This window comes from Halichoerus grypus, chromosome 11, assembly GCF_964656455.1.
Source record: "Halichoerus grypus chromosome 11, mHalGry1.hap1.1, whole genome shotgun sequence".
NCBI lineage: Eukaryota > Metazoa > Chordata > Mammalia > Carnivora > Phocidae > Halichoerus > Halichoerus grypus.
The window spans coordinates 16,261,813-16,275,538 of record NC_135722.1 but is presented as its reverse complement, the minus strand read 5'-3'; the positions used below and the strand labels follow the sequence as shown (position 1 = coordinate 16,275,538).

The 13,726-nt window shown below is 45.5% G+C and overlaps 1 long non-coding RNA gene across 5 annotated transcripts in view; it reads left to right on the top strand.

Moving 5' to 3' along the window:
• The first annotated feature begins 951 nt into the window (after nucleotides 1-951).
• LOC144379420 (uncharacterized) overlaps nucleotides 952-13,726 on the top strand; it is a 50,256-nt gene continuing 37,481 nt past the window's right edge. For 4 of the 5 annotated variants that reach the window (XR_013442359.1, XR_013442357.1, XR_013442358.1 and 1 more), the window contains exons 1-3: nucleotides 952-1,092; nucleotides 2,501-2,580; nucleotides 6,780-6,962. This is a non-coding gene — a long non-coding RNA (uncharacterized LOC144379420). Of the gene's footprint in view, nucleotides 1,126-2,500; nucleotides 2,581-6,779; nucleotides 6,963-13,726 lie in introns of all 5 variants that reach the window. The other variant, XR_013442356.1, reaches the window with a different exon arrangement.

Below are 13,726 nucleotides of genomic sequence, written 5' to 3'. Positions count from 1 at the left end.
CTCCTCCTACCATTCAATGAACCTGCTCTAGCTGATGGCAATGCCTGTTTGGCCTGGCATTTGTCTTCGCCTCCCTAATTTCTCAAGAAAACTGATCCAGTTTACAACCCGAAGTGCTCTTCCCTTGCCTTCTGCAATGCTATATTCTCCTGGTTTTTCTCCTAAGGCTACCTGCTCCTCCTCCCCCTCTGCAAGTAGAGGAGCTCTTGGGGTCCGTCCTGGGCCTCTTTCCCAAATGGTATTCTCTCCACCAGGCAATATCCTCCATGCTCCTCTCCATTCTCATCCCCATCCACGAATCCAAGGCACAGACTTTCATTCGAGATCCAAACAGGCACATCCCACGGCCTGCTAAGCTTCTCCATTCGAGGGTCCCGCAGGCTCAACATGTCTAAACCCACACTATTTCGCCAAATCTGCTTCTCCTGTGTTCCCTTCCATTATGTGGTTCCCTACCACTCACCCTGCTGTCAGCCTAGAAGCCTGGGGGTCACCCAACTCTGCATATTTCACACACCCAATCCACCACCGCCTGCTTCCCAACTCTCTCTCCATCCCTCCCTCCTCCATGCACCATGCCGAGGCCCTAACCCAAGTAACCAAAGTCGAACAAGCCTCCGAAGATGCCCGAGACCAGCTGCGCCCACGTACTAAGTGCTTCGTGCTCCGGAGGCCTCCTGCTTCCGTGTCCATCGCTAGGTTTGAACACTCAGGAGGGAAAGCGCCAGGTCGGTCCTGTTCACTGACTTCTGGCGCACCCTCAGTGCCAGGCACCAGTTAGATCGGTAAATACTCGTTAGAACGACAGAACGACAGAAGGACAGTGAAAGACCGGGTTCACCCTCTCTGCTGGGCGGCTGGAGCTCGGAGCCCTGGGGGCCGCACTCCCCATCCGCCACACACAACATGGCGGCGACTTAGACCTACGTCCCACTTCCGTTTCCTGTACGTCACTTCCTCTCCGGTTGCCCCGGAGCCCTTTGGAAGCTAAGAATACGGGGAGCCTCTGTTCTTTTCCCTTCCAAATTCTTGCTTCTGCTGCAGCACAGTCTGACCGAACAGTTTCGAGGCTCTGCCGCCAGCGGCTTGTTGGTGACAGGGGGACCGCAGGGAGGGCCTTCTGGGGTGTGTGCGGGGGGTGGGGTCTGGGGGAGCGAGAGACGGAGTGGGGGGAGGGGGCTGGGAGGTAGGTCAAGAAAGTTTACGTTGCAAACCCACCCCCAAACCGGTTATTATTGGAAGTGGCGATGGAGTGGACAGAGACGATGCTTAACAGCTAGGACTTCATCGCCATAAAATGTGTGCGCGGAGGGCCTCAGCAGCCAGAAAACCATTCCTTCTCCTTTAAGATTTCTGTATTAAGTGGGCCCAGTCACCACCTACACCTGCTGTTTGGTAACCTTTCCTCCTGTGTCTGGGGTCATGTCCAGCATGAGAAAGAAACTTGTTGGTTTTCATTAGTGGCAGGCACCATTCTTCACATTTCTCACCCTTTATTGAAAGGGCAGTGAAAACCCAAGTGCAGGAAGCACTTTTTTTTTTTTTTAAAGATTTTATTTATTTATTTGACAGAGAGAGAGACAGCGAGAGAGGGAACACAAGCAGGGGGAGTGGGAGAGGGAGAAGCAGGCTTCCCGTGGAGCAGGGAGCCCGATGCCGGGCTCGATCCCAGGACCCCGGGACCACGACCTGAGCTGAAGGGAGACACTTAACGACTGAACCACCCAGGCGCCCCAGCAGGAAGCACTTTTAAAGGTCTGAAAAGGTTACAGGAGACCAGAGCCATTGACTTTTATCTATTTATTTATTTATTTATTTATTTATTTATTTTTGAGAAGGAGAGAGAATCTCAAGCAGGCTCCACACCCAGTGCAGAGCCTGACAAGGGGTTCCATCTCAGGAACCCAAGATCATGACCTGAGCCTAAATCAAGTCAAATGTTTAACCGACTGAGCCACCCAGATGCCCTGACTTTTATTTTTTAAACAAAGATCTCTTTTATTTGAAGAAACTTAAGGATTTTGGCATCCTAGGATGTGCTGTGAGATTGAAAGCAGTAGAATTTTTGCCATAGAGGGCGCCTGGGTGGCTCAGTCGGTTAAGCGACTGCCTTCGGCTCAGGTCATGATCCCAGGGTCCTGGGATCGAGTCCCACATCGGGCTCCCTGCTCTGCGGGGAGCCTGCTTCTCCCTCTCCCACTCCCCCTGCTTGTGTTCCCTCTCTCGCTGTGTCTCTCTCTGTCAAATAAATAAATAAAATCTTTAAAAAAAAAAAAAAAGAATTTTTGCCATAGATCAGAAGAGAGATGGTCACCAAATGAGTGTCCCCTGACATGCCGACAAAGTGAGCACAGTCAAGATCTTCTTCAGCAACCACCTTGGCTTTGCAACAAGCTTCAGAGTTCACCTTTCTTCAACCCAGTCCTCACATCTCCACATTCAGTTTTGCTTAGTTGTTCATGTTTCTGGCCTGATCAGTTTTTGTTTTTGTTTCTGGCAGGTGCCGTGGAAGCCCCCAGGTAGCTGAGAAGTTGATGGAATCTTCTTACTGGTCCAACTTTCACTATTGCTTGTGTTGGAGTGTGAGGTAAAAATGTCTACTCACATTTCTCAAGTGCACTGTTTACTTAACAGCACGCTGCAACTTGACTTCTGAAAGTCAAGAGAAACAGGTTTGCACAATTGTTGTGTATGACATAGAAAGGATATGTCATCTGATAACAGGAACATAGCTTTTATGCTAATAAAATGCTTTTAAAATTAGTGTGCGGTTTTTGGTAATTAGCATATAATTTTAGTTATCAGTTGGTTCATGACAGACTAATTAGGTGCCCCCCCCCCCGAGTCATTTATCTAAATGACTGCTCTGCTAAATTGTATTTGTGGGCATTGATCAGAGCTAATGGGAAAAAGAGATTAAGATGAAAATCATGGGATTAAATTTTTAATTAGTTTGCCCCCTGAACAGTTGTTTGGTGTGACACAGTGATTGATTGGCTACTTATGCCCACCCACCCTACTACCAAACTTCTGAACAGAAGAGTGTTTTACAAAAGACTGAATATTTTATTCAGTTATCTTTCTCTTTATTTCTGCTTAACAAGGAGTTGAAAAGGAAGGCAATGTGTGGGGATCTCATAGTCCTTTGTCTGGTGGTACATATAAAGTATGAGATGAGGGCTTCGGTCAGTTCATTAATAAATATCTCAGACTTAAAAAAATAAATAAATAAATAAATAAATAAATATCTCAGACTTAATATGTCTAAAATAAAGCTATTTCCCAGCCCCAACCCCTTCTGCTCCCAGGGTTCTTATCTTGACCAGTGGCACCACCACGTATCCACGTGTTCAAGGCGCAAACCCAGGAGCAGTCTTGATTCCCTCTTTCTCTCATTCCCTACAGCTTGTCCATCAACAATTTCTATCAACTTTTCTTCCAAAACATATCCAGAATCCACCCACCATTCTCATCTCCACCACCTTAACCCAAACACCATCGTCCTTTACCTGGTGAACTGCAGCACCCTCTGATTCTGGTCTCCCTGTTTCTAATCTCATGACCCATTTCTACCCACGCCCCCCACACACACCATCCAGTCCATTCTCCACATGACAGCCAAAATGGTTGCTTAAAACATAGGTTAGATTCTATCACTTCTCTCTCTGGAACCACCCAGCATCTTTTCACACTAGTTACCATGCCCTAGAAGCCCCTGCATGATCTCGATTCATCTGGGACCACTCCCTACCCCTCCACTCGCTATGACCCAGCACAGTGTCTCTCTCTTCATCTGCCAAGTTTGGACCTGTCTATGGGCCCTTGCACTAGTTCTCTCCCCTTTGCCTGGAACTCTCTTCCTCCAGGTGTTTGTAGGGCTGGATCTCTCTTGTGTAGACCTAAGCTTAAAGGTGACCTCCTCTAATAGGCCCTTTCTTTACCACTTAAGCAACAGTGGCCTCCTATTACTCCTATTACACCATCCTAATTTGCTTTCACCACGACACTCCTCATTATTGCTGATTTCTTGTGTCTTTGTTTACTGATTATCTCCCCCTACTCCTGTATGAACTCCATGAAAGCAAAGCTCTTGTCTTGTGTGTAACTGTATCTTCAGAGCCCCATGAGTCTCCAATGCATGAATGAATGAATACACGAATGAATGGATTTCGTTGGCACCAAGATGATTACCATCTCATCTCAGGTACACTGAAGGAAGGCTGAGAAGGGTCAGGGGACCAAACAGCACGTAGAATGGACCTTAAAACATGAGACTTGGGCAAGGATGCAGAATGGAGAGAGGCAGGAGAAATGTTTGGGGTGGGAGGCGAAGGGACAGTGAAGGTAAATGGAAATGATATCGTGCAACTCTATAGATACATCCTAGAAATCCTAACCCTTGGGGGGCCTGGGTAGCTCAGTCGGTGGCACGAGCCAAGCTACTCATGCTGTTTGACAAGGTCCAAGTATGGGGGACGATCCTGAAAACAGGAGACTCCACAGCTGGCTCCCGCTATTCTCTCTCATTTTGTTTATGGCAATCTTTATAATTGTGGGAATACTTCTGGGCTGGCTCCTGTTATTCTTTTTCATTTTATTTATGGCAATCTTTATAATTGTGGGAATATTTCTGGGGTCTCATGATAAAGTGACTACTCATCTTAGTTACGCCTATCTAAGCAATCATAATGAAATTAATTCCACGAAGAATTAGTTTCTATAGAACAAAATAACAAGACGGTCACGCTCTGCCTAGCACCTTTCTCTTTGCGTACTGTTTTTTAGTTTTAGCGAAAGCCAATAAGCAGAAACCAATAAAGGTCATGTTAATCATTACAAAGGAAAAATGAAAGAAGGCTATGGCTGTAATCCAGAAAATGATCTAAGTTTTGGAAAAACAAAAATATCCTAACATATAAGTAAAGTTCCTCCAAGGCTGTCAGGAGGAGATGCTTGCACCCTGACCCTGTGTCTGTGTCTCCTCATTCGCCGACGCCGTCCTTTCCTACGAGAGACCCACCCTGGCTGGAGCTGGACTCCAGCAAGTCGGTTAAGTTTCCAGCTCTTGGTTTCAGCTCAGGTTGTGATTTCAGGGTCGTGAGATCGAGCCCTGCGTTGGGCTCTGTGCTGAACGTGGAGTCTACTTGAAATTCTCTCTCCCTTTTCTTCTGCCCCTCCTGCTTGTATGCTCTCTCTCTCTCTCTCTCAAATAAATAAATAAATAAATAAATCTTTAAAAAGAAAAAGAAATCCTAATGCTTGCACAAGTATACACCAGCATCCACATACACACAGTCTGGCTGAAGAACAGTGGCTCTCTATGTTTGCTCTGTCCCTGAGTCTTACAGAACACATTTCCCGGGTAGACATGCTTGGGCTTCAGTGTCAGAAGAGTGTGATTCAGAAGTCTAGGTGGGGCCCACGTGTCTGCTGCTGGGTAATCCTTGTAGGCTGGTCTCATTCTTGGTCAGGACCATAAGGCTGGGTAAATACTAGCAGCTTGGAGAAGACAGCATGGCATCCTGCAGTGGTTCTGTTAAATCACCCAGTGGGGTGAGCCTGAACCCCAGTTTCCTTCAAATATAAAGTGAAAGCCTTACTTGGACTCCTGTGTAACTTTAAGACTCAAACTTAACTGAGACTGGGTATGTGGGATCCCCTCCTCCCTGAGGAGCAAGGGGCCTATTTTTTACCTTGAACCTTGAACCTAAGGCCTACATCCCAATTTGGCAATTCCGCTTAAATGCCACATTTTGTCTAAAAAGCACTTTACCATATTATGCCACCCAATATTTATGTTGCTAGCCAGTGAAAATGTCAGGAGCACATTCTGCTGTGAAACTGTGCTGAGCGGGCTCAGACCTATTCTCTCACTCTAGGTTAAATTTCAGGGGCTGGGGTTGAAGGAGAAAAAGTGACTGTACCATTGGTGCCCAAGCTTAAAAAGATGGGGGGAAATGGAGCTTAGACTTTAATCCTCTCATAAATCTTCCTCACCCCCAATTGGTCAGTAAAATTCCTGGGATCGGCCTCCTCTTTTCCATGTACCCCTCGGCTGGCGCTTTTGTTAATCCTTTTCCCCCTTTGAGGCTGCCTTTGACTTTTTAATTTTTTTTATTTTTTATTTTTTTTATTTTTTAAAGATTTTATTTATTTGACAGAGAGAGACACAGCGAGAGAGGGAACACAAGCAGGGGAGTGGGAGAGGGAGAAGCAGGCTTCCTGCTGAGCAGGGAGCCCGATGTGGGGCTCGATCCCAGGACCCTGGGACCATGACCTGAGCCGAAGGCAGACGCTTAACAAGTGAGCCACCCAGGCGCCCCGCCTTTGACTTTTTTAAAAACTGAAACGCAGGCTTTGTTGAGATCCATGCAGGGCCCCATGTTGCACATAGATTTCATGGCCCCTAGTCTCCTCCAATCTGTGATAGCTCCTCATTATTTCCTTGTCCTTCACGACCTTGTCACTTTTAAAGAGGTCTGGTCAGCTATTTTGTAGACTGTCCTTTGATTTGGATTAGTCTGCTGTGTCCTCATGATTAGACTAAGGTTTTGAGGTTTCCACAAGGAAATCACACAAGTGATGCGTCCTCTTCAGGGTACTGTATCAGATACCCTAGGGAATGCTGGTATGTTTTGTTTCTGGTGGTGTTAATCCTCACCACCTGGTCACGGTGGTGACTGTCAGGCTTTTCACTGTAAAATGGAGAATTCCAGTTGTAATTCCTATATATTTGGGGGGAGATGTTGGGCGATTCCCTTGGCATTACTTGTAACGAGATGTTCCTTCTAGGTGTACGTTGGGATGGAGGTGAGGGCAGGCGGTGCGTTTTGTTGAGCGTGTGTGCCAAGTCTAGATCGGAACTTGCCATGATTATGCTGCATGAAGTCAGAGCTAAAGAAGCCTGTGCCCCTGTGCAAAAGAGCTGTGGCTGCATCTCAATACACAGAAAGGAAAATGCGGTATGACCTGTTCCTATTGTGTTTGGGGGCGGTGTATGTTGTTAATTAAACAGAGTCCTTTTCATCCATGGGTTCGTTCAGCAAATGTTTAGTATAGTTAGTAATAGTTAGTAATTAGTAAATATTAAATTAGTAAAGAGTGATTTAGTATAGTTAGTAATAAAGGCTAACGTTTTTCAAGTGTCTGCAATTTTCCAGGCACTGTACTAGGCTCTGCCTTTCTTATCTCGGTTCAAACTCGCAACTCTTTAGAGTAGGTGGTATTGCCAGCTTTATAGGTAAGGATCCAGAGGTTTGAGGAAGCAACTTGCTCGAAGGCTACTGGGCCTTGAACCCAGGGCTGTCTAACTCAAAATTGTGTGCTCTTTCCCTGGCACCAAGCTTGCTGCCTTCCAACGTGCCAAGCGCTGTGATCAGTGCTGAGGATACAGAGTGTAAGATCCACGTTGGGGAAGAGCTCGTACTGTCTAGCACAGGAGGCCCCTGGGAGAGGCACGGAAGGCCTGGGGAAGAACCTTCACTCAGGGTGGGAGGGTGTCACCCTTTTGTTCCGCGTGGCAGTTCCTCAGCCTTGAGGACCACCAAGCTGGCTTTTCTCAGGGCTTTACTGAGTCAGGGTGGATTTGCCAGGTGGCCTTCAGCTACAGATAGTTAACCAGAGAAAGGAGTTAATGCGGCTGGCTTGCTTGCTCTGCTTTTCGTTGGCCATTATTCGTCTCAGCCAGCCTATGAAGTGGTTATATTATGTCCACGTAGCTCGTGAGGAAACCAAGGCTCAACAGGGCTAAAGAAGACGCCCCATGTCTCCAGCCAATAAGTGGCTGAACTGGAGTCTGATCCCAGATCCGACTGATTCCACAGTGTATTCCTGGTCTTCAGTACCCTTTGCTATCCCAGGGAGTACAGATTCCAGCATCCTCACCACTCATGGGACTATGTACCTGTTGTCTTCTTATTTGTACAAAGGATGATCATGTTTATGTCATGCCTGATGGACGCTGACGGCAGTTCGTTTGTCGCAAGTGTTGTGAGTTTTTTTTTTTCCCCTCAAACCAAAAGATCTTTGTGCAGCTTTTGCTTTTTTTAACCACCTCCTCCCACAGTCAATCCATGTCAACAGAAGGAAACTGGAAAGTGATGATTCTGAATCATTTGCGACATATAAAATGCTCCCGTATAAATAAGCATGCTTCCCTAAGAGAGATGGCATATGGCAAGTCAAGTCTCTCTGTTCCCTGGCTTTTGATGAGAGAGTTCAGTGCCTCCTGGAGTCAGGGCTTCACAAATAGCATCTGATGCTGCTGCTAATAGTCTGTGGCCTTCGTGTCACAGGGCATTTGCCGAACTGTCCAGCGAAGGAGGGGACGGAAAAGGTCTGTCATTCCCCTGCTTCTTCCATTTTGGCATCTCCCCAGCTCTACATCATTGTTCTTTCTATTGCTTGTTGGTTTTGAAAATGTAAAGACAAAGCAACGCTGTATTCAGTGCTTAAAAAGGAAAAGGCAAACTGATAATTAGCAGGCCTGGGGAGTAGGACGGGGAGACCACCTGGCAGTCCGGTTTAGTAAAGTTACTCCATTTTGTCCCTGCCATATATGACTGAGGTTCATTGATGACCTTGATTTTGCTACTGTTGTTCAGAGGCAGTGAGAACGACCAAAAAGTGGGATTAGCAGTGGCTGTGAAGAAGAGTGGGCATAAGGAATTGGAAGATGTGCTTGTTTGTCCTATCATAGTTTGGACTATGCCAGACCCTGAGGCAAGGACTCATGTGGGAGTTACAGGAACCAATGATCGGGAATTAGGGAGAATGAACTGGAAAGGGGAAAAAGCCAACAAAGGATGTGTTAATGAAGCTAGATGCTACTGTAGGGACTGGAGCTTAATAATCCAACTGGTGAAGCCTGGGGAAACAATGCTGTAGAGCACATGTCAGAATTATCCAGCGTTCCCCCATTCCACTCAGGGGAGAGAGCTGGGGTATTTACACACCAGCTTCTCAGGGCCAGTGATTGAGGGCTGCCCCCATGAGGTGTGCCGGGCACACTGGTGGTTTCTGTAGCTTGGGAGGCTGTTCTCAGGCAAAGAGATGCAAATGGTGGCCATTGGAAGTCATCCAGTGTGCACTGATGTAGTAAGACCAGGCTGGTACAGACAGCATCTGTCATGTGCCCTTAAAACAAAACAAAATACCCACTCCTCCTCTGGGGTCCCCCATATCATTAAATAGCACCACCACTTACTCGGTTTCTCATGCCCAAGACCTTGGAATTTTCCTTGACACTTCTTCTTTTTCTTTTTGCTCCTGCCTCACATTCAGGCTATCTCCAAATCCTGTGAACCCCATTTTCAAAATATGTCTTTAATCTCACTACTTCTCATCATCTTCACCATCATCTTTCAGTGAATTTCTGCAGTAGCATCCTAGCCCAAATTCTACCACAGGGTAGACAGAGTCATGTTTTTAAACCTCAGTCAGGTCATCTTACTCCCCATCTCAAAACCATCCAGTGGCCCCTTATTCTTAGAATAAACTCCGAAGTCCTTACCATGTCCTAACAGGCCCTGGGTGATCTGGCTGCTGTCCACGTCCCTGACTTCAGTTTCCATCCAATCTCCTTGTTCACAAGGGCTCCAGCCGCATTGGTTTTCTTGTTGCCCTCCTGCCTCAGGGCCTTTGCACTTGTTCTTTCAACATAGAACACTACTGTAGATACCCACGTCACTTAGTCCATTAGATATCCATGTCACTGAGTCAGCAAAAACAGTCGGGTTTTTGCTCAAATAATCACCTCTTTAGGGAGGACTTCTTGTAATACTCTATCTAGAAAAGAGCCTTTTGTCACTCTCTTTCCTTAGTCTGTTCTATTTCCTTTTTCCACAGCAGGGATCATGACCTGGCAGATTGTAGTTTGTGTTTCTATTTGTTGCCTCTTCCTGCACTAGAATGTAAGTACCCTCAGTGGGAGGACTTTGATTCGCTGTATGACCCCTAACTTCTAGAATAGCACTGACACATAGTAGGTGTTCAATAAATATCTGTTGACTGAATGGATTAGTAACTGTTTGCTGGTCCTGCCGAGCGCAGCCATCAGTCAAGAACTTTCAGGACAGACAGCAGAAATTGCAGACTTCAGTTCGACAACCGCGTGGCTGAATCTCTTCCCAGAGCTGCCTCTCATGAGGAACACATGCTCTTAGTAGAATCATTGAAGGTCCTGGGCTCCTTCCAATATGTTCTTTCTTGACGTCCGTTGCAAATTGCAACTTGTTCGTTTTTCTTTTTGTTGGCCTTTCTGAGAACAGTAGCGGGGACATCAAGGTAAGCAGTGTGCTACAAGTCATATATGATGATGGGGATAAAGTGTAGTATCATTTTTTAATAAACTGGAATGTGAAGTCAGTCATCTCCCCTAGTGCCTGGCGCATAGTAGGTGCACACTGCGTGTTGAGCAAACTGACAGTGTCATCTTTTTGATGTTATTAGCTTTGTGTGTGAGTTGTCCTGCCAAAGGTATTGCATTCTGTGGCCCACACTCTTAAAGACACCAAAGAGTGAGGAGAGTTTCTCCATTACTCTCCCTTCCCCACCAACCCGGACAACCCTTAGCCTTATCCACACCTGTCCCTTCTCATACGTACCATCCCATCGTCCTAAAAATAGTCAGGAGAGTCAGCTCTCTCTTCTGTGTGTGGTTTAAGACGATTTAATTTACTCCATTATAAAAGTTACATATATATAAAGTAATGCAGGCTGATTTTTTTTTAATTTTTTTATTGTTATGTTAATCCCCATACATTACATCATTAGTTTTGGATATAGTGTTCCATGATTCATTGTTTGTGCATAACACCCAGTGCTCCATGCAGAACGTGCCCTCCTCAATACCCATCACCAGGCTAACCCATCCTCCCAACCCCCTCCCCTCTAGAACCCTCAGTTTGTTTTTCAGAGTCCATCGTCTCTCATGGTTCGTCTACCCCTCTGATTTCCCCCTCTTCATTCTTCCCCTCCTGCTACATTCTTCTTCTTCTTTTTTTCTTTCTTAACATATATTGCATTATTTGTTTCAGAGGTACAGATCTGAGATTCAACAGTCTTGCACAATTCACAGTGCTTACCAGAGCACATACCCTCCCCGGTGTACATCACCCAGTCACCCCATCCCTCCCACCCCACCCCCCACTCCAGCAACCCTCAGTTTGTTTCCTGAGATTAAGAATTCCTCATATCAGTGAGGTCATATGATACATGTCTTTCTCTGTTTGACTTATTTCGCTCAGCATAATACCCTCCAGTTCCATCCACGTCGTTGCAAATGGCAAGATCTCATTCCTTTTGATGGCTGCATAATATTCCATTGTGTATATATACCACATCTTCTTTATCCATTCATCTGTTGATGGACATCTTGGCTCTTTCCACAGTTTGGCTATTGTGGACATTGCAATGCAGGCTGATTTTAGCAAACGTATAAACTACAGAAAAGTAAGAAAGATAAAGAAGGAAAAAAACCACATGACTCTACCACCTGGAGAGAGCACTGTTAATATGTTGGTGTATTTATTTCCAGTGTTTTCTATGTGTATTTTTACATAATTTAATAGACAATTTTAAGTCTCTTTTTACTTAACATCATAAGTAAATATTCTTAAGTTAGTGTTCTTAATATCCAACACTTTGTAAATATCTTCTTTAGTAGTTGTGTGCTAGTCCATTTCCCTGTTGTAGAACACTTAGCTTGTTTTCTTTTTTTTTTTAAAGATTTTATTTATTTATTTGACAGAGAGAGAGAGAGACAGCGAGAGAGGGAACACAAGTAGGGGGAGTGGGAGAGGGAGAAGCAGGCTTCCTGCGGAGCAGGGAGCCCGATGCGGGGCTCGATCCCAGGACCCTGGGATCATGACCTGAGCCGAAGGCAGACGCTTAACGACTGAGCCACCCAGGCGCCCCCACTTAGCTTGTTTCCTGTTTCCCAAAACTATAAGTAATGCCAGGATAAATATCCTTTACCTGTATCTCTACTGACATCACTAGATTTCTTTAGAATAGAGTCCCAGAAATGGAATGACTAGTTCTAAAAGATACAAACTCTTAATACACTTTGTGAGATTTCATTTTGATTTCTAAAACTGTTGGGATGTGACTTCCATAAAGGAGCCCTAGAAAAGCTGATTGCCTCGAAGAATTTACTTCCAGTTTTGAAATGTTTCAGACCCAGAGAGTTTTAGCATTCAGCTTAAATGAGCACAGACATCTTTTGTAGCCTGTCTCCACTTTAGGCCTCCTCCCTCCCTAATAAAATGCGGCAATGGCATTATAAAAATCCTTCTTTGGTAAACAACGTATGTTTGTGTTCTCGAGGATTAAGTTGTTCCGGCAGGTATTGGGTTTATGCCTAGGATTATACGTAGTACTTTTCATGCCTATTTATGACGCCTTAAGGGTTTAGTGATGCTTTCTGGTTTTTTTGTTGCCAAAAGGAAGTCCAGATTTCATGGCAGTGACCTGCATTTACAAATCCGAGTCCTGCCTGAAAGGCCAGAACTGGACCTTCACCGGCACTGCTCCTTGGGCACATTATATGGATAAGGAGTTCTCTTTCCAAGACTGGGCCAGCCTGGAAACGGCCTAGTCAAATTTAGACAGTTTATAAATGGAGGGAAACCATGACACTCATCATAGAAATGAGCGGTCAGGCATAATATATTATCAGAACATCCAGGAGATAAAATATCCAGGAGAGTCAAGGTTGTAGGATGGTTTGGAAACTTATGGCACACTCATACTACATAATCTCATGTACGCAATGTTATTAAAAAGAATGAGTCTGACACCTCTGTATTGACATGAAAACATGCCCATGCTATTTTGTTAATTCTAAGTAGCAAGTATGGTTTGATCCCACATTTGTAAAAAAAAAGGCAAAAATTGGGTTCAGGGGAATCTTTAATATCTACCAAAAGAAATATATGTAAGGACACACATCAGGCTGTCGGTAACTGTGACACTCAGGAGTGTGGAACTGAGTTAGAGAGGAATGAGGAAGACTTGGCTTTATATAATTCTATAGAGCCCCATGCTACAATGAGCATGTGTTACTTTTATAACTTAAACAAGGAGGAAAACTAGTAAAGAAGAGTACCGGAGACAGGACTAGAATGAGGAATGAGGCCAAGGAACTCCTTTATGGGTAGGCCCCATGCAGGCTGGGGTCTCCGTCTTGGCAAGGCTGGTGCATGCTCCACAGGAAGGCCCAACTTTCTAGAAGAGGGGGGCCGAGCTGGCATGTCCCTTCCCTGGCAGCAGTTAGAAAAATCTCATGTGTTAGTGTTCACCTCAGTGTCACCCTAGGAAAAGCTTCTGGAAAAAAATAATTGGAATGATCCGGACAGAGTCAGGAGTTGCTATCCTTCCTCTGAGGGCTTGAGAGAGGGTGACCAAGAGGGGAGAGAAGAACATCCTTTAAAAGCCCCAGAATGGAAGAGATTGATTGGGCCTCGAACCAGAGTGCACTTCCTGGCCATCTGTGAGGCCGGCAGGCCAGGCCTGGAGCTGGGCTCTTACTGCCCTTCTTCCCCAGGGAGTGAGCGCTGAGGTGCGTGTCTTTGAAGAGTGATGGCTCCGAAGCTCCCTGGCTCCCAAACATGATTTATTTTACATCCTATTTGTGAATTAGGGTGTGTTTACCGTGAAAGGGTGATTTAGACGGTGACGGGTCTGCTGGATATATAAAGGGATAATTGAATCTCAGAGTCTATTA